Genomic DNA, 26,382 nt, shown 5'->3' with positions numbered 1-26,382 from the left:
AGTCACACTAAAGCTCATCTCTGTGTCCCCAGACACACATGGGGAAAACTTATACAAGACAAGGTTTTGAAGGGAGGACATCAGTAAAACCGGTAGTGCAGCTAACTCGTGCCACTGAAAATTAAGGTACTACACCGGGGCACAAGGAAGTATACAATGAGGTTGCCTTAGTGCTACACTGCACTCCAAAACATTAATTCAAATGGCCAATTCAAAATTAAGTACACATAAACCAGCATTAATTAACGAGGAGTGACGCCAGGTCGCTCGAAGGGATGACAACACTTAATTGATAAGTCGTGATAAGTCGAACGCCGGAGGCGGCAGTAACATCAAACACCTTTTCCGAGTTTTAACCAGGAGTCACTTCCCGCCATACAAGTAAACATTTAACAAAGCACAAGGAACGAACTCCAAAGAGAAAATTCAAATAAAACCCCCAAAAGGTTATAAAGTTCAGGGAACCCCAACTATTTAAATGTAAAAGAATTAGCTCTCCCCAAAGGCAGTGTAAACGCTAGGTCCACACTTACGAGGCAAACAAAATTGGTTACAAAAGGTTTTAATCACTTGCTCCTTATCTTTAAAAGGAACACAAGGCTGCTTTACTTCTGCTGGACGTCCGGTTTGGTTCATGCAGGATACACCAGGCTGCAACCCAAGCTAGGCGGTCGCAAGCAAAATCAGTAGAGCAGACAGGCAGGCAGCCAGCACATATCCTCCACCCTTAGCAGGCAGACCGCGTACAACCAACTCCTCATATACGTGGTTCCATCCCACCTCGTTCCTCGCGGCGTCTCAACAGGTAGCTCGAGCAAACGTCAACTGGCACTCGCCCCGCGAATGGCAAAGGCAAGCAAAAATAAGAAACATCGAAGGATCGATACGAGGGCTGCTATATATATTTCTGGCCTAGGCAACACTAAGTGTTGCCAGGTGCAATCTGACATTTCCATTGGAAAGTTTAACATTTTTTAGCATAAATTTACTCAGAACTTTTTGACTTACGACAATTTTTTTTTCTTTTACAGGGACTTGAAGAAATCAATTTGGCACAAAAATGGAATTAACTCGTGAACATTTTCGTGCGATCATTTTCCACAACTTTCGACGTGGATTATCACGACAAGAGTGCATCGATGAACTTAAATCTTTGTATGGCGACGAAGCACCATCCTATAGCACTGTGAAAAACTGGTACAATGAATTCAATCGTGGCCGACGCTCGCTCAAAGACGAATTCCGTGAAGGTCGTCCAAAAACAGCCGTTGTGCCAGAAAACATCGATGCCGTACGTGAACTGATAATGCAAGACCGTCATGTGACATACCGTGAGATAGAGGCATGTCTAGGCATTTCTCCCACCAGCATACATTCGATATTGCATGAACACCTGGCCGTAAAATAGGTTTGTTCTCGTTGGATCCCGCACAATCTGACAAAAGAAAGCTCGTGTGGATTGGTGTAAAGAAATGCTGAAAAAATACGATCGCGGTGCTTCAAAAGACGTTTATAAGATCGTCACAGGTGACGAATCATGGATCTATGCGTATGAGCCCGAAACAAAACAGCAATCGACCGTGTGGATCTTCCAAGACGAGCCAAATCCAACGAAAGTTGTTCGTGGAAGAAGCACTTCGAAGCAAATGGTCGCCTGTTTCTTCGGCAAAACTGGTCATGTGGCGACTGTTCCGCTTGAGCAACGTAGGACGGTCAATTCTGAGTGGTACACCACGATTTGTTTGCCTGAAGTCTTCGGAGAAATTCGAAAAATGAACAAGAGAAGACGAATCATTGTGCACCATGACAATGCGAGCTGTCACACATCGGCTCAAACCAGCGCCTTTTTGACTGGCCAAAACGTCGAAGTGATGGGTCATCCGCCGTACAGCCCTGACTTGGCACACAATGACTTCTTTTTATTCCCACACATCAAGAAAAAAATGCGTGGTCAACGATTTTCGTCGCGAGAAGATGCTGTTGCAGCATTCAAAAACCATGTTTTGGAGGTGTCTCAATCGGAGTGGAAAAAGTGCTTCGAAAATTGGTTTGAGCGCATGCAAAAGTGTATAAATCTTGATGGAGAATATTTTGAAAAACAATAAACCATTTTCGTTGATAAATATTCGTATTTTCATTATTAGGCCAGAAATATACACTCCTGGAAATTGAAATAAGAACACCGTGAATTCATTGTCCCAGGAAGGGGAAACTTTATTGACACATTCCTGGGGTCAGATACATCACATGATCACACTGACAGAACCACAGGCACATAGACACAGGCAACAGAGCATGCACAATGTCGGCACTAATACAGTGTGTATCCACCTTTCGCAGCAATGCAGGCTGCTATTCTCCCATGGAGACGATCGTAGAGATGCTGGATGTAGTCCTGTGGAACGGCTTGCCATGCCATTTCCACCTGGCGCCTCAGTTGGACCAGCATTCGTGCTGGACGTGCAGACCGCGTGAGACGATGCTTCATCCAGTCCCAAACATGCTCAATGGGGGACAGATCCGGAGATCTTGCTGGCCAGGGTAGTTGACTTACACCTTCTAGAGCACGTTGGGTGGCACGGGATACATGCGGACGTGCATTCTCCTGTTGGAACAGCAAGTTCCCTTGCCGGTCTAGGAATGGTAGAACGATGGGTTCGATGACGGTTTGGATGTACCGTGCACTATTCAGTGTCCCCTCGACGATCACCAGAAGTGTACGGCCAGTGTAGGAGATCGCTCCGCACACCTTGATGCCGGGTGTTGGCCCTGTGTGCCTCGGTCGTATGCAGTCCTGATTGTGGCGCTCACCTGCACGGCGCCAAACACGCATACGACCATCATTGGCACCAAGACAGAAGCGACTCTCATCCCTGAAGACGACACGTCTCCATTCGTCCCTCCATTCACGCCTGTCGTGAGACCACTGGAGGCGGGCTGCACGATTTTGGGGCGTGAGCGGAAGACGGCCTAACGGTGTGCGGGGCCGTAGCCCAGCTTCATGGAGACGGTTGCGAATGGTCCTCGCCGATACCCCAGGAGCAACAGTGTCCCTAATTTGCTGGGAAGTAGCGGTGCGGTCCCCTACGGCACTGCGTAGGATCCTACGGTCTTGGCGTGCATCCGTGCGTCGCTGCGGTCCGGTCCCAGGTCGACGGGCACGTGCACCTTCCGCCGACCACTGGCGACAACATCGATGCACTGTGGAGACCTCACGCCCCACGTGTTGAGCAATTCGGCGGTACGTCCACCCGGCCTCCCGCATGCCCACTATACGCCCTCGCTCAAAGTCCGTCAACTGCACGTGCGGTTCACGTCCACGCTGTCGCGGCATGCTACCAGTGTTAAAGACTGCGGTGGAGCTCCGTATGCTACGGCAAACTGGCTGACACTGACGGCGGCGGTGCACAAATGCTGCGCAGCTAGCGCCATTCGACGGCCAACACCGCGGTTCCTGGTGTGTCCGCTGTGCCGTGCGTGTGATCATTGCTTGTACAGCCCTCTCGCAGTGTCCGGAGCAAGTATGGTGGGTCTGACACACCGGTGTCAATGTGTTCTTTTTTCCATTTCCAGGAGTGTATATAGCAGCCTTGTAATGGACATCCAAGAGACTGGCGTGCCAGGAACGAGCTCCACGGCTCAGTGACATTGCCATCCATTGGTAAATGGGAGAGCTCTTTGGCTCAGCAGATCCACACATTGCGATACAGCCACGATGAAACTGATACGGGAATGCCCATGACAACGCGATGTCACCGACCCGTTTCCCCGCTCACTCACTGGGCGGCTGAAATGAGGCAGAAGACGCACAAGACTCTCTTGACTCGCCTTCACCACACGGGACCGGCGATCCACGTGGGGAGAGCCTAACACCCGCAGAAGGGCCGCATTAAAGATACCTGCCGCATGGAAGGGTAACCAAGCGGCTCCATTATCACTGAGACGCCGACATTTGCATCTACTCACTCCACATTTAGATGTCCCAATCCTACCATCTACATCTACATCCACATTCCGCAGGCAACCTGATGGTGTTTAGTGGAGGGTACTTTGAGTGCCTCTATCGGTTCTCCCTTCTATTTCACTCTCTATTGATCGTAGAAAGAAAGATTGTCGGTATGCCTCGGTGTGGCCTCTAATATCTCTGATTTTATCCTCATGGTCTCTTCGCGAGACATACGTAGGAGGGAGCAATATACTGCTTGACTCCTCGGTGAAGGTATGTTCTCGAAATTTCAACAAAATCCCATACCTAGCTACTGAGCGTCTCTCCTGCAGAGTCTTCCACTGGAGTTTATCTATCATCTCCCTAACTCTTTCGAGATTACTAAATGATCCTTTAACGATGCGCGGTGCTCTCCGTTGGATCTTCTCTATGTCTCCTATCAACCCTATCTGTTACGGATCCCACACTGGTGAGCAACATTCAAGCAATGATCGAACAAGTGTAGTGTAACCTGCTTCCTTTGTTTTCGGACTGCATTTCCTTAGCATTCTTCTAATGAATCTCAGTCTGGCATCTGCTTTACAGACTATTAATTTTACATGGTCATTCCATTTTAAATCACTCCTAATGCCTACTCCCAGATAATTTATGGAATAAACTGCTTCCAATTGCTGACCTGCTATGTTGTAGCTAAGTGATAAAGCATCTTTCTTTCTATGTATTCGCAGCAAATTACACTTGGCTGTATTTAGATTCAATAGCCATTCCCTGCTCCATCCGTCAATTCGTTGCAGATTCCCCGTTGTTATAACCTCTCGATACACCACAGCAACATCCGCAAAAAGCCTCCGTGAACTTCCGGTGTTATGCACAGGGTCATTTATGTAAATTGTGAATAGCAACGGTTCCTACGACGCTCCCCTGCGGCACACCTGAAATCACTCTTACTTTGGAAGACTTCTCTCCATTGAGAATGACATGATGCGTTCTGTTATCTAGGAACTCTACAATACAATCACACAATTGGTCTGAATAGTCCACATGCTCTTACTTTGTTCATTAAACGACTGTGGGGAACTGTACCGGACGCCTTGCGGAAGTCAAGAAACACAGCATCTACCTGGGATGCCGTGTCTATGGCCCTCTGAGTCTCGTGGACGAATAGCGCGAGCTGCGCTTCACATGATCGTGTTTTTCGAAACCCATGCTGATTCCTACAGAGTATATTTCTAGTGCGCACAATCAACGTTAACGGCATGCTCTCTGTTATCAAAACGCCCTTATTCCATGATATACTCCGGGCTTCGGGCCTGGGTATCAGCGTCCTTCAAGAAGTCCATCCAGAGTTGCAATTGAACATTTATGGATACACAGCCTACAGCATCCCATCAAGTGACGGTGCGGCGGAACCGCCATCCTATTACGCGAAGGGATCCAGGTGTCGGAATTTACGTATTTGTCATCTGCACGAGGTGTTGCCGAGACGATGGGAGCAGTCCGCGTTATCAATGTTTACAGACCCTCCGGGTCATGTAGTCGCAGAGAAAGGGTTACCTTTTATTCCGACGAAATTGCTCCACTCATGAATGGCAATTGGGAACACTGCATCATAGGTGGCGATTTTAATAGCGTCCTGGATCCAGCAGACCAAACACCGCACTACTCCACATGCCTGGTACTACGTGCACTCGGGCGAGATCTGGTGCTACACGACACGTCGCGTGTCCTTCACTGGGACCACAGCATTTCAACGACCACTCTGCGCCAGCAATGCTGATCTTACGCTTGATCCAGGTGGCACGCTCCCCGATTATGGTCAACTGCCACCATACGGAACACATCACTCGAGGACGGTAGGTGTGACATGGATGTCCTTTATCAGGAGTCTTATGCGCTGTGGCCCTAGAACCTGCACTGCACGGCCTTCGACAACGACTGGAAGGCACCTGCATTCGAGACGTGACCTTCCGACGTGCCGCCTTCGCTGACAACGGGGTGCTCTTGGTGTCGTCGGGCGACGAGATCCAAGCGACGCTTCAGTGTTTGTGCCGCTACGGCGCAGTATAGGGCAGCGTCAGCAGCATGCGCGAGATGACATACATGGATTTCGGGCCTTCTAAACCCGACAGCGGTTCGCTTCCAAAAGGTTCTCTCACTGAACGCATTGGTGGTGCAGTTCCTCAGTACAGTTCGCTGAACTGCGACAGCCACATATCTTCGGCTACTACAAAGAACACAGGCGCCCCTCTGTGATACCAGATTTCGCAATACGGATATGATTCTCCATACGCGTTACGTCAACACTTACCTAGCATCGAAACACAACTATTTTGCGCACATTCTCCCGCTACCAGTCGCCATGGCCCACAGTTTCCATGCAGCGTACGGACTACTTGTAATTGCAGGTCATATATTCAAAGTCCGCTACACAACTTTAACGAGGCCTCCATTGGCATCGGACCTGGGCTGACTCACATCCACAACCACGTGCTAGCATTTTACCTACCGACGATGCGGCTCGAATGGGCCGCGGCCAACAACACCTTGGCAGGGACGCTGCTACAGAACGTCGCGCCGCGGGATCTTCGTCCACCGGTCGCCATGGGCCACATAGCTCCGTTTCTTACCCAGATCCGCGATTTCCTGGTCGAAGTCAGCTACATGATTGAGGATCTACCGGCGACGAGGGCACTGAGCTCGAGAGACTACTACCGCATCTATCAACCACGACAGCCCCGTAACAACGTCGAAAACAACACCCAACCGTCCACTGGACCAGGATGTGGCGAGCAGTTCACATCCCGTGCCTGCCCACGCACACTCGTTCCATGTGGTGAGGTGAGCGACAAATTAGTCCTACGCCAGCGGCTCCAATTCATACATCTCACTCGACCCTTTGTGTACGTACTGTGCAGTCGTCGATTCGGATGCCCATCGCCAGACATGTGTTGTGACAGGCAGGTGCTGGGATCTTGTACAACGTATGCAGGCGAACCTGTTTCGCCGACAGCCAGAGTCTATCACGCCTGACGAGCTTCTGCATCCAGATACCGCTTACATTCCCACTACCAGAAAGAACACCGTCAACTGGCTGAAGGGCGCTGTGCTCTATTAAATGTTGCAAGCCGCGCCCGTAAACGCTCTGGACTTCTGGATCCACCTGACGACGACTCATGAGGCGTTCCACACACGATTATCAAATTATTTACTCTCATTATTCGAGGATAATCCTGCCCATTGGGGCGTTCCGAGTATTAAAAAAAGCACACTAGAAAAAGCTTCACAGCACACGATTGAACCTCAGAGAAAACGCTTAAAAGGGGTCCGCTTACACTCACTACGCGAAGACGACTCGGAAGCATCTGGTGGCGGTTGTAGGATCCAGTTAAAAATAACAAAAATAAGAATCTACTGGACAATAAATTTGCTACACCGAGAAGAAATGCGGATGATAAACGCGTATTCATCGGAAAAATATATTATACTAGAACTGACATTTGATTAGATGTTCACACAAATTGCGTGCATAGACCCTGAGAAATCAGTACCCAGAACAACCACCTCTGGCAGTAATAACGGCCTTCATACGCCTGGGCATAGAGTCAAACAGAGCTTGGATGGCGTGTACAGGTACAGCTGCCCATGCAGCTTCAACATGATACTTCAGTGAGTAGTGACTGGCGTATTGTGACGAGCCAGTTGCTCGGACACCATTGACCAGATGGTTTCAGTTGGTGACAGATCTGGAGAATTTGCTAGCCACGGCAGCAGTCGAACATTTTCTGTATCCAGAAAGGGCCGTAAAGGACCTGCAACATGCGGTTGTGCATTATCCTGCTGAAAAGTAGGGTTTCGCAGGGATCGAATGAAGGGTAGAGCCACGGGTCTTAACACATTTGAAATGTAACGTCCATTGTCCAAAGTGCCGTCAATGCGAACAACAGGTGCCCGGGACGTGTAACCAATTGCACCCCGTACCATCAAGCCGGGTGATACGCCAGTATGGCGATAACGAATACACGCTTCCAATCTGCGTTCACCGCGATGTCGCCAAACACTGATGCGACCATCACGATTCTGTAAACAGAACCTGGATTCATCCGAAAAAATGACGTTTTGGCATTCGTGCACCCAAGTTCGTCGTTGAGTACACCATCGCAGGAGCTCCTGTCTGTGAAGCAGCGTCGAGGGTAACCGCAGCCACGGTCTCCGAGCTGATAGTCCATGCTGCTGCAAACGTTGAAGAACTGTTCGTGCAGGTGGTTGTTGTCTTACAAACGTCCCCATCTGTTGACTCAGGGATAGAGACGTGGCTGCACGATCCGTTACAGCCATGTGGATAAGATGCCTGTCATCTCGACTGCTAGTGATACGAGGCCGTTGGGGTCCAGCACGACGTTCCGTATTACCCTCCTGAACCCACCGACTACATATTTTGCCAACAGTCATTGGATCTCGACCAACGCGAGCAGCAATGTCGCGATACGATAAACCGCAATCGCGTTTGGCTACAACCTGACCCTTATCAAAGTGGAAAACGTGATGCTACTCATTTCTCTTCCTTACACGAGACATCACAACAACGTTTCACCAGGGAACGCCGGTCAACTGCTGTTTGTGTATGTGAAATCATTTGGAACAAATTCAACGATATACCAAATCTCTCACTTACACTCACTCAAACACACACACACACACACACACACACACACGATTCCAGTAGAATATATTAATTGGTTTTAAACATGTTAATTACATTATTATGTGCTCCTATCACTGCCACAGGATGTTACTCCAGAAGCCAGTCACATAAAGCAGACTTATAACAATCATGCTTCCTCGCTATGCTACTTAAATCATTTTATTAGTTTGAAAGTGATGACATTCAGTTACTTAACACTGTGCTCAGAACTTTTGCGTAACTATAACTAACAGCTCTAATATGTTGGTTGCACCCGTTCACTGTTCTGCACACTTACATAATCTCGACCTGATCCATCTTTTCCTATGGAAATATCGCATGAATATCTGTCACGCGTACGATCTGTAAGACACTCCAGATTCTCGAACGTGAAGTACTCTGCCTCACTTGGCATCCGTTCACCTTTCACAACATGGATGATTTACCATCTCTTCAAATTCTTACCTCTCTTCTCTCAGACTGAACAACTATGGAACAGCCTACAAATAGCGTGACATGACTCAAATAATCCTATAGTTTCCCCTCTAATGTCTAATCCTAGAATGAAGCCGCGCCTCTGCCGACACATCCCCACAACTAAATCTTTTTACCTTCCACATCATCTCCCAAAGAAATTTCATACGTCTTCCGATCCCAAACCATGAGTTGCGACTTGACGTTTACCCATCCCGCCAACCTTAAATCCACCCCACCAATTCGACTTCCCTTTTTCTTCCCTCCTCATATTTCCTTACCACTTTTCCCCACACCCCTTCATTCCCTAGCCTCATTTTCCCTTAAAATTATAGCCACACCATACCCCCATACACTACTTCCTTCCTGACCCCCGAGAGCGACTCCTACTCCATTCATACTTCTAACATATCAGAACCATGCACCAGCCCTCCATCCTCATCCTCCTACCGTCCTCAACCACCAACCTTTTGCCCTCCGACAACAAGTTATTTATTCCAGGGTACGTCTTCCAGTTTTAGTGACAGTTGTAAGTAGGCTGTTTAGGTTTTCTTATTGGTAACGCCGCTTAGAGCTCGGTATGAAAAATCACTGGCTGTGCTGTGCGCAGTCTGTGTTTAGTTTGCATTGTTGTCTGCCATTGTAGTGTTGTGCAGCGGCAGCTGGATGCTAACAGCGCGTAGCGTTGCGCAGTTGGAGGTGAGCCACCAGCAGTGGTAGACGTGGGGAGAGAGATGGCGGAGTTTTGAAATTTGTAAGAATTGGTGTCATGAACTGATATATATATTATGACTATAAAGGTACATACATTGTTTGTTCTCTATTAAAATCTTTCATTTGCTAACTGTGCCTCAGTAGTTAGTGACTTCCGTAGTTTGAATCTTTTATTTAGGTGGCAGTAGTGGCGCTCGCTGTATTGCAGTAGCTTGAGTAACGAAGATTTTTGTGAGGTAAGTGATCTGTGAAACGTATAGGTTAATGTTAGTCAGGGCCATTCTTTCGTAGGGATTTTTGGAAGTCAGATTGCGTTGCGCTAAAAATATTGTGTGTCAGTTTAAGCACAGTCTTGTATAATTTTTCTAAGGGGACGTTTCATATGTCGACCTTAGCCGAGGATACCTCATTGGAATCTTCTAATTTTTTCTTGTAGTTTGTGTAATTAATGTTGATTTTTTTTATTGCTAGCGCGTAATCATAGAGAGAATTTCCTTTGTAGTTGCAGCCTTTCATTGTTGTACAGTAAAATAGTTGTGGCATGTATGTAGTTTTGCACACGAAGTATTTCGCAGCTGCGCTTGCAGTTAACTAGATATTTTTTTCAGTGCTATGTTAATGTGTTCTCTTATTTTTGCTCTTGAAATTGTGTTTTTCTGTGTTGTCGTGTGAAATATTGTGACAATAATGGCGTGTGGAAATCGAAATACTAGGCTTCAAAGTAAACTGAGAAATGACATTGAAGACGAAAGCAGTGTGTTAGCGCCACCATGTAATGAATTAACTAATGTTCAAAGTAGTAATTTGGTAACTGTGCATAGGGAAATGGAGCAGGTTGCAAATAATGGTGTAGGCAGTGAAACAATTAGTGAACAGGGAAGCGTTATCGATCGATCGGTCGGCAACAGCTCGCCTCAGGATTCCGAAATGACAGGACACAATCTTGCAAATACTGTAGATTCAGATTTTGCGTCCTCACCGTTTTCTCAAATAAATCAAGACACATTTTCTGCTTTTAAAAATGCGAATATTGCCGGTTCAAATGCACTGCCGAAAAGCACTGAGGAACATGTTTCAGACACCAGTGCACTGTTATTACAGTTAATGCAACAAATGGGACAAAGGCTACAACAGTTAGACACAACGCTTGAACAAAATCAGAAACAAATGGGACAAAATCTTCAAAAGTTAGACACAATGGAACAAAATCAGAGACAAACACAGCAAAAGCTTCTAAAGTTAGACACAATGGAACAAAATCTTCAAAAGTTAGACACAATGGAACAAAATCAGAGACAAACACAGCAAAAGTTAGACGCAATGGAGCAAAAGCTTCAAAAGTTAGACTCAGTGGAACATAGCTTGAACAAACACATGAAGATTTAACTACTGAATTACATAAAATCGAATCGAAATGTCAAAAAGTCTGTAATGACGTAAAAACACAAATTTGTGAGCATTTCCAACCTATTTTTTCGCGGCATGAAAATGCATTACAGAATCACGAAGCAGCCATAAAAGAACTGCAAACAATTGTTCATGAAAATCATGAGACCTTGCAAGCTAAAATTGACTCAGTTGCATCTACCGATTCGGTTACGCAACTTGCAAAAACTCAAGAAAACTTAAAGGACACAGTAGATACTCTGAAAATTGGTTCAGAAAGACACATGGAGAACATTAGTTCATTATCAGAGAAAGTAGTTGAACTTTCGGATCAGCCAAATAATTTATCTACGAAGGTAGATGATAATCTGAATGACCGGTAGTCTTTAATGACACAGAAGAGTTCGAACAAATTAGGAAATTCAAACAAAATCAGAATCAAATTAATACGCAATACCAAAGAGAAATCCGGGAAGTACAAGATCAGTTGACACAGGTAATACAAGAATTACGTATTTCAGAGGACACTCGCACTCCAATACGGGAAGAGGGACATAAAAATACGGAACTGCCACAAAATAACAACACAGGGCACTTTGGAGATTATGAAAGAAATTGGCAAAGTACACCGAATTTTGAGATGGAATCGCCGAAACAATGACCGATATGCTACTCGCCGACACGATGATTTTGACTATAAGCTGTTCATTACTACACGTAAATTCAAAACATTTAAGAATTCTGGCAACGACATTCATCCACAAGCGTGGCTCCATCAATTCTCTCATTGTTTTCCTCCCAACTGGTCACTAGAGCATAGATTAGAATTTATGTGTGGCTACTTAGAGAATGAACCAGCTGTAAGAATGCGATCGGTCATTCACGATTGCCACAGTGAAGGAGAATTTTACCATGCCTTCCTCTCAGCATATTGGTCCCAAGCCACACAAGACCGAGTAAAACATGGCATCATGATGATGAAACATTTCGAAAAATCTGAATTTCCCAGTCTTGTGAAATATTTTGAAGACATGTTGCATAAGAACCAGTATCATTCAAACCCATACAGCCCGTCAGAACTCATCCGCATTTGCTTAATCAAATTGCCTGAACATTTAAGGAATATTATTTTGGCAGGGCGTTGCAAAGACGACATTGAAGCTTTTCAGGGACTCTTACAAGAATTAGAAATTGACACACGCAGTCGCGGGATGCGAAAACAGGAAAACAATCACTACAGTTCACATCCGTCACAATTCCGTGACGACAGAAACAATAACTGGACACGACAAGTCTATTCATACAACGCAAATCGTGACCAAAACAGACACCACCCGTATGACAACCACTGGCAGAGTAATAGTTACAGAGAAAGACCGCATTTCCATAGTAATGACTATCAGAGAGACAACCATAGAAGCAGACAATATGGTAACCAGAACTATTATTATCAAGGGAGACAGAATAATTTCAGACGCAACAGTTCAGCGCGCAGTTACGATTCCGGGAGAAATTCTCCACCACATGACCGACAAACAAGAAACTATGTAAACTACCGACAAAACGACAGAGCTGAATTCCATCAGAACTGGCGAGCTTCAAAAAGGTCAGGGCCTTCTCGTCAAGGTTAATTTGTAGAAGCTAGGTCTCCTAATCCCAATAACGGCGCGCGCCAACAAAGAGACAGACAATGACCCGCACCGCAGGCAGCCGCGTGCGCCGGCTGGCTCAAAGAAAAATAACATAGGCGCTAACCTTGAGAAAAATTCCAGTATTCTTTACCGACGTATACCGCATGATAATTGCATTCAAGTTCAAACTCTGAGTACTATAAAGGGTAAAAGATTACACCACATATCACATGCACAACCGTTTATTGAAAGATAATCCGGTTTTTAACTTTGTCTTTGTCATAAAATTTTTCACTTCACGCTACTAGTACAATTTGTCAGACTTAGAATCTGTTAACATGCAATCATGTTTGAAGTTAAATATCCAGTCAAGAACCAAGAGAACTTATTTAAACAGAAATTACGAATGCATTGTTATAGTGAACAGACGTCACAGTGTTATTGTGCGTATACATTCTTGCTTGTTAGTTGCACGATTACGTAACGACTATAAGGCTGACATACTTAGAACATTTGCCAGTACTGCTAATGAGATTTTAATGCAACATTTTTGTTTACTTGAAAATAAATTCTGGATTTAAAGTACTTTCTGTGAGATACCAGATGACTCAGTGGTTAGTTTATGTGAGAGCTACACGATTTTATCACGACGCTACTAATGAGTGACAATTTACAATGTTGCTTTTGCAGTTTATCTGTTTTATATCTGCACAGTTTTTCTGATTTTTTCTGGAAAGTAAAACATGTTTTAGTAGTAACTTTGTGGTATAACTACAATGAGACAGCCTTTTCTGTAGCACAACAATACGTTACAGTACAGTACTTACTTCATCACGCCAATAAGCGTAGTAACTACGATATCTATACGCAAAGCATTTCACTTTTGTTTATCATGAGGTAAGTACATTGACTTCTGCAGAACTTAGCTTTCGGAGGACAATAACTACGACACTTCCACAGAGATTACCTTATAACAAGACGCATTTGTGAAACGTATAGGTTAATGTTAGTCAGGGCCTTTCTTTCGTAGGGATTTTTGGAAGTCAGATTGCGTTGCGCAAAAAATATTGTGTGTCAGTTTAAGCACAGTCTTGTATAATTGTTCTAAGGGGACGTTTCACAGTGAAGTGCTTCTTTTCTAATATCAGTGTTACATACGTCGTGTTTTAACTTCAAATGTACTCTTCTTGTTTTTCGTGTTACCTTTTTATTAGTGTCGTTTTAAATTAAATGTGAAGAAAGACATGTTCTGTATAGTTGTAAAAGAATTAATTACTTCCCCTTTAAAAATTTTGTACATCACTTTTAAGAATAGCACCTTTATGTTTTTACAATCCTATAGCAGGCCCACCAACTCGCTTTATTTTCTTTTAATTATAAATACCAGAGTCAGCTATTATTATATTGTAATTAATGAAGATTGTATTAACTATATTTACAATGTGGACCTCAAGAATACTTCCGAAACAGGAAACATTCTTTCCACAAATGAGCACCGCCTGAGAAAGTAGCGCGAAATTCAAGTAGATGTTTACTCACATAATATCCTGCGAACCTTGGATTAAGGGCAACAGTCATATTAGATATTCGTAAATTTGCGAATAGGTTTTGACACTGCACTCCAATGCCACACCGCTAACAACCGTACGAGCACACGGAATAATTTCTCAGATATGAGGACTACACAACGTTTCCAACTGAATTTCTATTTGCTGTGATGAATGGCAACTAAATGGTTGAAATGGCTCTGAGGATATGGGACTTTACATCTGCGGTCATCAGTCCCGTAGAACTTAGAACTACTTAAACCTAACTAACCTAAGCACATCGCATACATCCATGCCTGAACCAGGATTCAAAGCTGCAACCGTAGCGGTCGTGCGGTTCCAGACTGTAGCGCCTAGAACTGGTCGGCCACTCCGGCCGGCCTTTCCAAGTATTCTGTCAATACATCGCAGTCCTTGTTTCACCTTCCCCACAACCTTTTTTATGTGTTCTTTACAATTCAAGTCGTTCGTAATCGTAATTCGTAGCTATTTACCATAGTTGAATATACAGCCTTTAGAGTTGACTGTTTTTCCCTGTAACCGAAGTTTAACGGATTCCTTTTAGCACTCATTTAGATGACCTTACACTATTCATTATTTAGGACCAACTGCCAACTCTCGCGCCATGCAGATATCTTTTCCAATTATTTTTGCAATTTGCTTTGATCTTCTGATGAACTTTTTAGACGATAAACGACGTTATTCCGTGTGCTCGGACGGTCGTTAGCGGTATCACCTGCAAACAAACTAAGACCACTGCTCAGATTGTCTTCTGAGTCATTTACATAGATAAGGAACAGCAGCGGGCCTATAGCACTACCTTGGGAATCGCCGTAAATCACTTCTGTTTTACTCGGTGGCATTTTATCAGTGACTAGGAACTGGGACATCTCTCTGACAGTAAACTACGAATCCAGTTGCATTAATGAGACGATGTTCATAAGTATGCAATTTGATGACAAGCCGCTTGTTAGGTACTGTTTCGGAAGCCTTTTGGATATCTAGAATTGTGGAATCAATTTGAAATCCCTTGTCAGTAGCACTCAAAACTTCGTGTGAGTAAGCAGGTAATTGCGTTTCATAAGAACGATGTTTTCTAGATCCATGTTGACTGTACGTCTATAGAACGGTCCTTTCGGGATATCCGTGCGGAGTGGCCCCGCGTGGTTTGAGGCACCATGTCACGGATTGCGCGGGCCCTCCCGCCGGAGGTTCGAGTCCTTCCTCCGGCATGGGCCTGTGTGTGCCAGCGCAGTGGCAGCTGTATCTAAATGTAAAAACAAAAAATTTAAAATAAAAGTTAATGTAGATGAGGAGTAAAAACAGTTGTGTAATAATGGAGTATGGTGTTAGTAATTAGTGTCGAAGTGCTTCACAGAGATGCTTGACAGAGACACGCCAGTTAAATAAATTGGCTAAACATTGCTTAGGCTTATGAAGTGGAACGAGTAAGTGAGGTTGGTACTAGTGAGGGAGAGTGGTCGGTGGCCATTTATTAAGAAACTTCTAATAAAGCGTTGTTCATCTATAAAGAAGACCGTATATAAAGGACTAGGGTGACCCATTCTTGAATACTGCTCGAGAGTTCCACACCAGGTGGGATTAAAGAAAGACATCGAAGTTGTTCAGAGGTGGGCTGGTCTGTTTGTTACCAGAAGTTAGACGAACACGCGAATGTTGCCGGTATGCTTCGTGAAGTCATCAGGAGATTCGTTGTCAAAATTTGTAGAGCAGGCATGAGCGGCTGACTGCAGTACGAATCTACTGCTACCACAGTTCTTCGGGGCAAGGACTTCAAAGACAACATTAGAGAAATCAGGGCCCGCTCTGAGGCATACAGACAGTCGTTTTTCCCTCACTCCATTTGGGAGTTGAACAGGAAAGGAAATGATTGGTAGTGGTACAATGTATTCTCTTCGACGCAGCCTACGGCGGTTTGCAGAGTATGTATGCAGACGAAAATCTAGTACCAGTGATGTGTTGTGTGAGTTGGTCGACTTAAAATCGACCGAATACGCCTCCACTGTACCGCGTCCTCAAGGACAGCAGCCACGCGGCCGGCTGAGCACGTGGAAGAGGCGGCAGTGACGGGGGCACAGGTGGGGGCGGAGGGGGCAGCGGTGGCGGCGGCAGGCGGCGGCTGCGGCTGAGTTACGGCCGGCCCGACACGGGTTTCTGCGCCCTGCGCCGCGTCCGTCCCGCCACAGATATTTCACCGGCGCGGCCAGGACCAGGCGGCCTGCAGAGTCACCGCCAGAGGGCGACCCTGACCCGGCCGCTAACCGAACCTCCCTCCTGTGCTCTGGAGCTGGGACTAGTGAACTTCTGTTCCAGTCACCCGTCTCGACTATTCCTTCATCTACATCTAGACATCCGGTACATGGCCCACACACTGTGTGGCGGAAGGTTCAGTGTGTCCCAGTTGAAACGTCCCCTTAGAAAAATTACACATGACTGTGCCTAAACTGTTACACAATATCTTTAGCGCAACGCAATCTGACTTCCAAAAATCCCTACGAAAGAATGGCCCAGACTAACATTAACCTATACGTTTCACAAATCATTTACCTAACAAAAATCTTGGTTACTCGAACTACTGCAATACAGCGAGCGCCACTACTGCCAGCTAAATAAAAGATTCAAACTACTGAATGAACTAACTACAGGCATGGTTAGCAAATGAAAGATTTTGATACAGAACAAACAATGTATTTACCTCAATAGTCATCAAAAGTCATAGAATATATATAGCAGTTCATGATATCCAGTCTTACAAATGTCGAAACTCCGCCATTTTTCTCCGCACATCCACCTTAGCTGGCGGCTCACCTTCAACTGCGCAACGCTACGCGCTGTTAACAGCCAACTGCCCAACACTACAATGGCAGATAACAATGCAAACTAGCCACAGACTGCACACAGCACAGCCAGTGATTTTTATACAGAGCGCTACGTGGTGTTACCAATAAGAAAACCTAAACAGCCTACTTACACAGTCTTCCCCTCCCACTCTCCTTAAGTGGACAGTCCTCTTTCGAAATGTCAAAAAATCCATCTCCCTCTATTTGGCTTGACAACGTCCTCTAGTGCGGTGTTAATCTCTAGTTGGTCGCAAACTCCGTTGTCAAGTTACAAGGCGATTTGTGAACAAGTATCCCCGGAAACCAACAACAGCGGGGAAAGAATAGTCGACATGTAATTTTGACGTCGGCCTTACAGAGATTACGGAAATTATTAGGGTGCTCGAACTTCAGATCCGACTAGTATGTTACAATCACTGCACAAAAGCGGACCAAAAGCATATCTGAGGAACAGAGCAGAGAATGAGTGAAAATTCCAAAGCAGGTCACAGGAAACCAATCTCTTCGAAGAAGGTACAGGAAGTACTCCTTTTCGGTCTGAAGGATCGCGCTATGGTCCCGGGATTGTTGACTAATGTGTAATTTAATTACAAGAAATTTAACGCAGTATTAAAAGGCGTTTTTTATCGGAACAGTATTTTTCAAACTGGCAGGAGACATAACTTGAAAATGGTGCATAAGATTCTGAACGAAATTTGATACCAACGTTTCAAACTCAGTTCATTAGTGTACCTAGCCGCTTTGCCATTTCATCAAAATCCTATTTTTTCGGTGCACGCATTCGTCTCGAATTTGTGATCGAAGAATATGACATCTGTTTCAACGCGTCACCAGCTTGTAGGAACTTAATATGTTTGAATCGTCCTATGTATACTGACAGAATCGATATTGAATATTATTTATACAAAATGAATTTCTTACAGGACAATAGGACGGACTCGGAAATTCCCACTGACGACCAACGTTGTGGCTGCCGTGGGACCTTCCACTTGGCAGTCCTTCCGTTACAGTGGGTACTGGCAGCGTCAGATGTAGACACAATAATGATAAGTAATAACAAAAGACAAAAGACAAAACTGTATCATCAGATTTGGCATTATTTTTCCTTTTTTTTAAAAAAAGATCACGGAACCCACCTATTTTTCATTAGTTCAAAGAGTTCTGCCCCATTAACATTCCATCGTATGGGGGCGTAACAACTGTCTGCATACTACGGAGTGGTTTTTATTGTCTTCATTTTTGAAGTTTTCGATTCTGACTTGAAAAATACTCTGATTTATTCACAAATGAAGCACTGCACTATAAGTAAGACATTGTAACCCGATTTCTGCAGAGGTAAAGTTCACTGGAGCCAAGACAAAAGACTGAGTAACCATTAAAAGTTCCAGAGTTCAAAGAAAACTCTTCATACACAATTAACAAAGGACTCCTAAGCTGCAATGCCGTCAAATCAAGTCTAGTGAAATGGCGGGTCTTCTCCATCAGTCAGGCGACGTTACGATGCTGGTAGTCGATGCAGTGAAACGTCAAACAGCTGACTATGATCTCTAATTACAAACCACGCGGTCTTCTTAAGGCCACCACCCTGCATGTTGCTAGCGCCTCACGGTGTCTTGCCAGCATCGGTCAGCTCTGACTGAGGCCGTCCGCACATACAGCGACTCAAATGAAACCCGCTACCAATGTCCGTAGACAGATCGAGTCTGCAGTAACTCACAAGAAAACCGCTTTCCAGTGAGCTAGAAACTAGAGCAAAAGGAATTTGGACGTTAGTATTGTGGATCACCTCTACGAGCATTGTTGTAGACTAGTGTGACCTGTGTCTTTTTGCAATTGGGCAAGGGTTTTGTTAGAAGGATCTACGAGATGTTGTGGATAGAAGAACGGCTAACTCAGCTGCAAATCCAGTATAAGTCTGACATGGATTCCATCGGGCCCTGGAGTTTTATTTGGTTTTAACGATTTCTTCTGTTTCTCAACACCACTGACACTAATACTGATTTCAGTCAGTGATACGAGGGGTAGATTGAAGCAATTCTCTTGGGTTTTCGTTTGTAAAGGAACATTTGAAAGCGGAGTTAAGCATTTCATCTTTTGCTTTGCTTTCGTAAAATTTAGTTTCTGTCTCATTCACTCGAGACTGGACACTAACTGTGCTGCCACAAACTGCCTTTACAAAAGTTTGTGTTCTGTGAAAGATCAATTGACAATATTCCGCTACGGTAGTCACTGAAGGCATCACGTATTACTCTCTTGACATTCAAACGCGCTTCATTCAGTATCTCTCTATCTATAGCCCTTCTTTCTACACTCACTATGCAGTAATCTCTGTTTCTTTAGAAGTTTCTTTTCGGTGACAGTATACCATGGAAGTTCCCTCCCATTATGAACTGCTCTATTGGCTGTATATCTCTCCAGTGCCTGCTCAACTATTCTTTTAAACTTGCGCCAGAATTTCTCTTCATTCTCCTACCTTATGTTTAAAGTTCCATTTTCCTTATTGAGATATGATGCTACTAATTTTTGATCTAGTTTATCGGACATATACGTCTTACTTCCTGTTTTACTTGTCCTTTACACTTGACAGATACACTGAACGCTTGCAGAACCAGCACCACACTCTTCGTCATCACGTGCACAAGCTTCTTGTCTTCTTGTTTCTCCAGAAGTACGGTCATTTGGACCACATTCACTGAGATCAACTTCTTTTACGTGCACTCCTTGAGGTATGTGGAATGTGGGCTGCGGTGGTAACAATTTTTCCAGTTCCACCAATGTTACTTCATTAGCAAAATGATTGTTTCGCAACAGAATATCAAACTTTATGTATGACTTTACCCTTTCATAGGGCTTTCTGTACTGTGGCATACCTTCATATTCAGTATCCCTCGTATCACCAGCCTTAATAACTTGTGCTGCGGGAAACTTTACGACAAGATCACACCCATCAAGATGTTTAAGTGTCATGTCAAAGCAACAGAAAGCTTCAGTAGCAAAAAGTGCTTGGGGCATAACTTGGGGCACAACTAGATCATTAGAACTTTTCATGTGCCTTTTTTTTGCTAACTATAATTAAATCTCCTGGTTCAACATCAGGCTGGTAATCCCCTTCTCCACAAAAGTATATTTTCTGACTATCTTTCATTCCTTTATCAACATGGAGTTCTAATAATTTTGTTTCATTCAAAACTTTTTTATCCTTGCATGTTGTACAGCGATCCTTCTCACGCATGACCCCTCCTTCACCACCAGATTTTGGACATCTTGAGTGTAGCTGCTGCGTCATTCCACTTTTCTTCTGTCTGTAGGCAACTTTATAAACACAACCAGCACGTGTTCCTTAGGTATGCGTTGTATGTGATTTTCCGCCTTTCCCCACAACAGGTTGCACCAGCGACGTCCTTACGAAGCTACAGTTTTGATGATTTACCGCTTTATAGATCTTCTAGGCAGACTTCCAATTTGTGTATCTTATCGTCTCCTCCGTGTCGTTTCCTATTTCTCATATCAGGGTCCCTACCAATACCAAACAAACCACCACCAAATATTTGTGGGAACAAATCATCTGAAGAGAAGCCACCTCCTTCACGAGATTATTCTTGCATTCTCTTCAACTCAACAGTGACATAGTGGAAAGTTTCGTCAGATCAGACAAGACTTCATAAGGAAATGAAATCTCTTTGAATGTGTCCCCAGCTTCTGGGCTCTTTTCTGGGTGAAATTCCTGTGTTACAAGTAACTTTGATTTCGTGATCAGACGCATCTCTATCCTCACCTAATAAATTATAAAAATTGGTATCCCCCATCCTCTAAACGAGGAATAATCGCTCGGCTGTGGATTAGAGCAGTAACGAAGATCAAAGCATACAGTCACGCCTACAATTTCCAAAGTAAATTTTCTCAAGTTGCGTTTTTCTCTGGTTATTTACACACACGGTAATCACGAGGAATCGCTCATAGACGGCGAAGCTGCAGTGTGCGCGAGGTCTATGCGCATCTCTACGCCACGAGCTGCACTTCCACATAGGCGTTTGGAAGGGACTCCGCGACTGTTTGAGTCGTATGCGGCGAGTGTCCGCTCGGGTGAAATCGAGTGCGACAAAACCACTGTAGTAGCGACCGATGGGGAACTGCCGCAGTTTACTCGGCTTCGCAGTGCGCATGCAGTGTTTCAGCGCTGACCGCAGCGTGCGTCAACGACTGTGTGGTTTCCATATCGATATTCGACTCTCACAATCAGCCTACGTCACTGTTATACAGGTATACCCGAGGAGTGACTGGTTTGATGCAGAGATCAGCGCTACACAATCTTGCATCTCTTCGTCTTTGCGACCTAAATCAATTTCGACCTTTTTACTATAGTCAAGCTACAATTTTCATCGCCCAACACTTCCTTCCGTTCCAAATCGACAAAGCCTTGATTATTCCTGATGTGGCCTATCTATAGATCCCATCTTTTAGTAAATTTCTGAAATTTATTTCTTCCCCATTTCGTTTAGAAACCCTTTCATTAGATAAGTGACTCATTAGATGTACCGACGTAATCTTCAGCATTATTGTGTAGGATCAATTTCCATATCTTCATATCCAAACTATTTATCATCCACTTTTAACTTTCATATTAGGCTAAAATCCAGGCGAAAAATTTCAGAAACAACTTCGTATCACTTAGTTATATATTAAAAGCCAATAAATTTTTCTTTTCTGCGGCCAGTCGACATGCTCTGTACTTTTTGTCTTGCCATTACTTTGCTGCTCTACTAACAATAATCAACTATCACGAGTTTCTCATTTCCTGATATAATTTCCACATCATCGGGTGATTTAATTCGACTACACCCCATCGTCCTCGTTTTACTTGCATTGAATTTTATCTTATAAATGTTTTTCAATACACTGTCCATTCTGTTCTACTGATCTTTGGTATCCTTTACAGAATAATAATGTTATGGAAATCCACATAAACCTTAATCTTTTCTCCCAAACTCTAATTCCCATTCAATGCCTCTCCTTGATTTTCTTACGAAACTGCTCATTGTACAGAGCGGAGAACATTACTTATAGCATATAAAAGTGGCTCCCCCCCCCTTCCCCGCTCACCGCAACTACCATTTTCCTTTCACGTTCCTCGACTTCTATAACTTCTTGTATTTGAGCCTTTCTGCTTTCAGAATTTGAAAAAGTGAATTGCAGTCAAGGCTATAAGCTCGAATTTCAGAACTGAAATCTTGTAAATTTCTGAATAAGCCTCTCAGCGATGTTTCTCTTGTAACGTCTCTCGCTGTAGCTTGTTGAGCAATTCTGTAATACTCTAATGACGATTAAACAAATTCGGGACGTATCGTGGATCCATGTCTCTTGAATTTGGTCTATTAACGCAGCTCGGTATTGGCTCTATGGGACTTAACTTCTGAGGTCATCAGTCACCTAGAACTTAGAAATACTTAAAACTAACTAACCTAAGGACATCACTCACATCCATGCCCGAGGCAGAATTCGAACCTGCGACCGTAGTGGTCACGCGGCTCCAGACTGTAGCGCCTAGAACCGCTCGGCCACTACGGCTGGCGGCCCCATATCGATGAATACAAAATGATCGGAAGAACACCCACAGAAAATGGAATTTATTATTTTCATGAGAGATAGTAGCAGGTTCAGAATAGCTGGCATTTCCTTTCATTCAACAAAAGCAGTATATTGTGTGGACCATAAGAATTTCTGCATAATTTTGCACATTACTGGATTAAGGAAAAACTTGTCAATGGTTCACTTCATATCTAGAAAGTAGTAAGCCGAAGGTTGCCTCACAGCATCAATAAACAGGGAAGAGATTTGAGTGTGACATGTACTGGGAGTGTGATGGCTGTTGGTGGTGAGGGGGGGGGGGGGGGGGGAGAGGATGGGTGGCACCTGTTCTAGTTCCGCTTCGCATCTTAACAATATACTATTGCACACTACGGAACAGGAGATGATTCTTCTCAGTGCGGATGATACAAGTGATCCTGTGAAAGATATGGAACGTAATACAAATGACTAAGCGAATAAGGTAGTCAGTAAAATCAGCAAATGACTTCCGCCGAACTGACTGTCTCTGAACTGCCACAAAAAGAAATGCATAATGTTTCGGAGATGAAACTCTTGTAAAATCGTTATTTTACTATCTCAAAGTGAAACTCTCCGGGAAGTTGATCATTTTAAATTCTCAGGCTTGAGTGTGGATGTGCGCTTTCCTTAAAGTACAGACGATTTTGAAGCTGGGATATTCTTAGTTTAGATTCGACATTGTTACTTTAAAGAAATTTCCAAAATTCTCCAAAATAAACTTAAAAATCCTTAGAAAAATTCCGAAAATGAATGGAAATTCATCAAGGTTACACAAGTTGTACACAGGTTCCTCAATTATGCAACACAGCAGGCTTCGCATCATTAATAGCTGCATCGTCTGGTGGTCATAACTTTTCGCTTCATAAAAAAAAGGTTCAAATGGCTCTGAGCACTATGGGACCTAACATCTATGGTCATCAGTCCCCTAGAACTTAGAACTACTTAAACCTAACTAAGTACAGCACGCAACACCCAGTCATCACGAGGAAGAGAAAATCCCTGATCCCGCCGGGAATCGAACCCGGGAACCCGGGTCACTTCATAAAGCTAGAGAGTAATTACGATGTGCAAACAATCAAGTTGTAAAGAAATTAATTGTGCAATCTCTTAAAATCTTGATCATGGAATGGCTAAACTTGGAATTTATACACCGCAAGTTGAAAGTCGAAAGCTTCAAAACTCATTCATCAGTAAAATACCAAATATAAGTTACAATATACTCAGAATCTAAGGAAGTTGGCTCGTTAATAATCATCGTCCGAAAATGGAGTCCACATTAAAGTGGACTGGAGTTATCACATAGAAGATCTCCTGCAGGCGAATAAAACGATAGTTCATGCAAGTCACCAATAAAACTGTTCAGAGACAGTTGCGATGAAACTATGGAAGTTTATAGTGGTGATCTCGTGATAGGTTCTGGAAGCAGACTATTGAGAATCCATATTAAGTGGTATCCATTACAGTCGGCTGTTGTGGCAGTCGCACAGTAGGCCACTGAAAGTATGACGCTTAAGAATTTGCACAAAGACTGGTACGTGGCACCTTCACTGTAGGAAGGATCTCCACTCCCTCTGACACTGAAACATGAAGGACTGTTTGCTTTGTTTACTGTCACTTCACAGATTGAACCAGAACTTCACCGACAAAGTTTGTGACGCCTTCAACGACAGTATCTGAGTATTTTGGTACAAGTGAGCCGTGGATCCATTGGCTCGTTACAAAGTTATGATGTGCTTACGACTTTTTCGGCATTTTTACCAGAGTTATCTTTATTTCTGCGAAAATACTTTCAAAACAGTGAAATAGCCTGTAATAAAGAATAACCACTACGTGGTAACACGAGAGGAGATAGTTAGCTATGGGCATCTATGAACAGATGCAAGAGTAGGGTGATACAGTTACACGTTACTGCCTCTGGACCATAGAGACTCGGGTTCGATTCCAGGTCGCCCAATTATCAGTATAGGTGTGCATCCCCTCTGGCCTCTCCACATGCGGAGTTTGGTTGTCTAGGGTATTACAAAGCCGTTGTATCCTTTCCTGAGGGAATCTAGACCAGAACTATTTTAAATCGTCCTCCATATCATGGATATGACACTGATACCGATTTGACGCCCGAACGTGTCCCATAAATGTTCTCTTGAGGACTGATCTTGGGGCACTTGTTGGCCACGTGAGTATCTCAACTTCATGTTGGTCGTTCTTCTAGAGTCGTACCATGAGTGGACGCGCATTATCATGCTGAATAATGGCACCAAAGTACCGCACCCGCGGAAGTTAACACATGACAATGCTCGATGGTTATGAAGTGCCGTTTTGCAACCAGATTTCCATCACTCAGTCAAAGTTAGCGTAAGGAGGGCTATGCGTGAAGCGCTCAGTGAATTCGAGAGAAAAATTCTATGTACCGACTAGCCGGCCGCGGTGGTCTAGCGGTTCAGGCGCTCAGTCCGGAACCGCGCGAGTGCTATGGTCGCAGGTTCGAATCCTGCCTCGGGCATGGATGTGTGTGATGCCCTTAGGTTAGTTAGGTTTAAGTAGTTCTCAGTTCTAGGGGACTGATGACCACCGATATTAAGTCCCATAGATCTCAGAGCCATTTGAACCATTTTGTACCGACTTGACAGAAAATCCTAGGAAGTTCTGGTCTTACGTTAAATCAGTAAGTGGCTCGAAACAGTATATCCATACACACCAGGATGATGATGGCATTGAAACAGATGATGACACGCATAAAGCTGAAATACTAAACACCTTTTTCCAAAGCTGTTTCGCAGAGGAAGACCGCACTGCAATTCCTTCTCTAAATCCTCGCACAAACGAAAAAATGGCTGACATCGAAATACGTGTCCAAGGAATAGAAAAGCAACTTGAATCACTCAACAGAGGAAAGTCCACTGGACCTGACGGTATACCAATTCGTTTCTACCCAGAGTACGCGAAAGAACTTGCCCCCCTTCTAACAGCCGTGTACCACAAGTCTCTAAAGGAACGGCAGGTTCCAAAAGTTTGAAAAGAGCACAGGTAGTCCCAGTCATCAAGAAGGGTCGTCGAGCAGATGGGCAAAACTATAGACCTATATCTCTGACGTCGATCTGTTGTAGAATTTTAGAACATGTTTTTTGCTCGAGTATCATGTCGTTTTTGGAAACCCAGAATCTACTCTGTAGGAATCAACATGGGTTCCGGAAAAAGCGATCGTTGAGAACCAACTCTCTTTATTTGTTCATGAGACCCAGAAAATATTAGACACGGGCTCCCAGGTAGATGCTATTTTCCTTGACTTCCGGAAAGCGTTAGATGCAGTTCCGCACTGTCGCCTGAGAAACAAAGTAAGAGCCTACGGAATATCAGACCAGCTGTGTGACTGGATTGAAGAGTTATTAGCAAACAGAACACAGCATGTTGTTATTTATGGAGAGACATCTACAGACGTTAAAGTAACCTCTGGCCTGCCACAGGGGAGTGTTATGGGACCATTGCTTTTCGCAATATATATAAAAGACCTAGCAGATAGTGTCGGAAGGTCCATGCGGCT

The 26,382-nt window shown here is 44.2% G+C and overlaps 1 protein-coding gene and 1 pseudogene across 2 annotated transcripts in view; both read right to left on the bottom strand.

The window, feature by feature from the left end:
- LOC126282013 (zwei Ig domain protein zig-8-like) overlaps window positions 1-26,382 on the bottom strand; it is a 1,268,067-nt gene that overhangs the window by 215,444 nt on the left and 1,026,241 nt on the right. The window lies entirely within an intron of this gene.
- Window positions 19,815-21,046, bottom strand: LOC126282458 (dnaJ homolog subfamily A member 2-like; annotated as a pseudogene).

This window comes from Schistocerca gregaria, chromosome 7, assembly GCF_023897955.1.
Source record: "Schistocerca gregaria isolate iqSchGreg1 chromosome 7, iqSchGreg1.2, whole genome shotgun sequence".
Classification (NCBI taxonomy): domain Eukaryota; kingdom Metazoa; phylum Arthropoda; class Insecta; order Orthoptera; family Acrididae; genus Schistocerca; species Schistocerca gregaria.
This window is presented reverse-complemented; position numbering and strand designations above follow the sequence as displayed.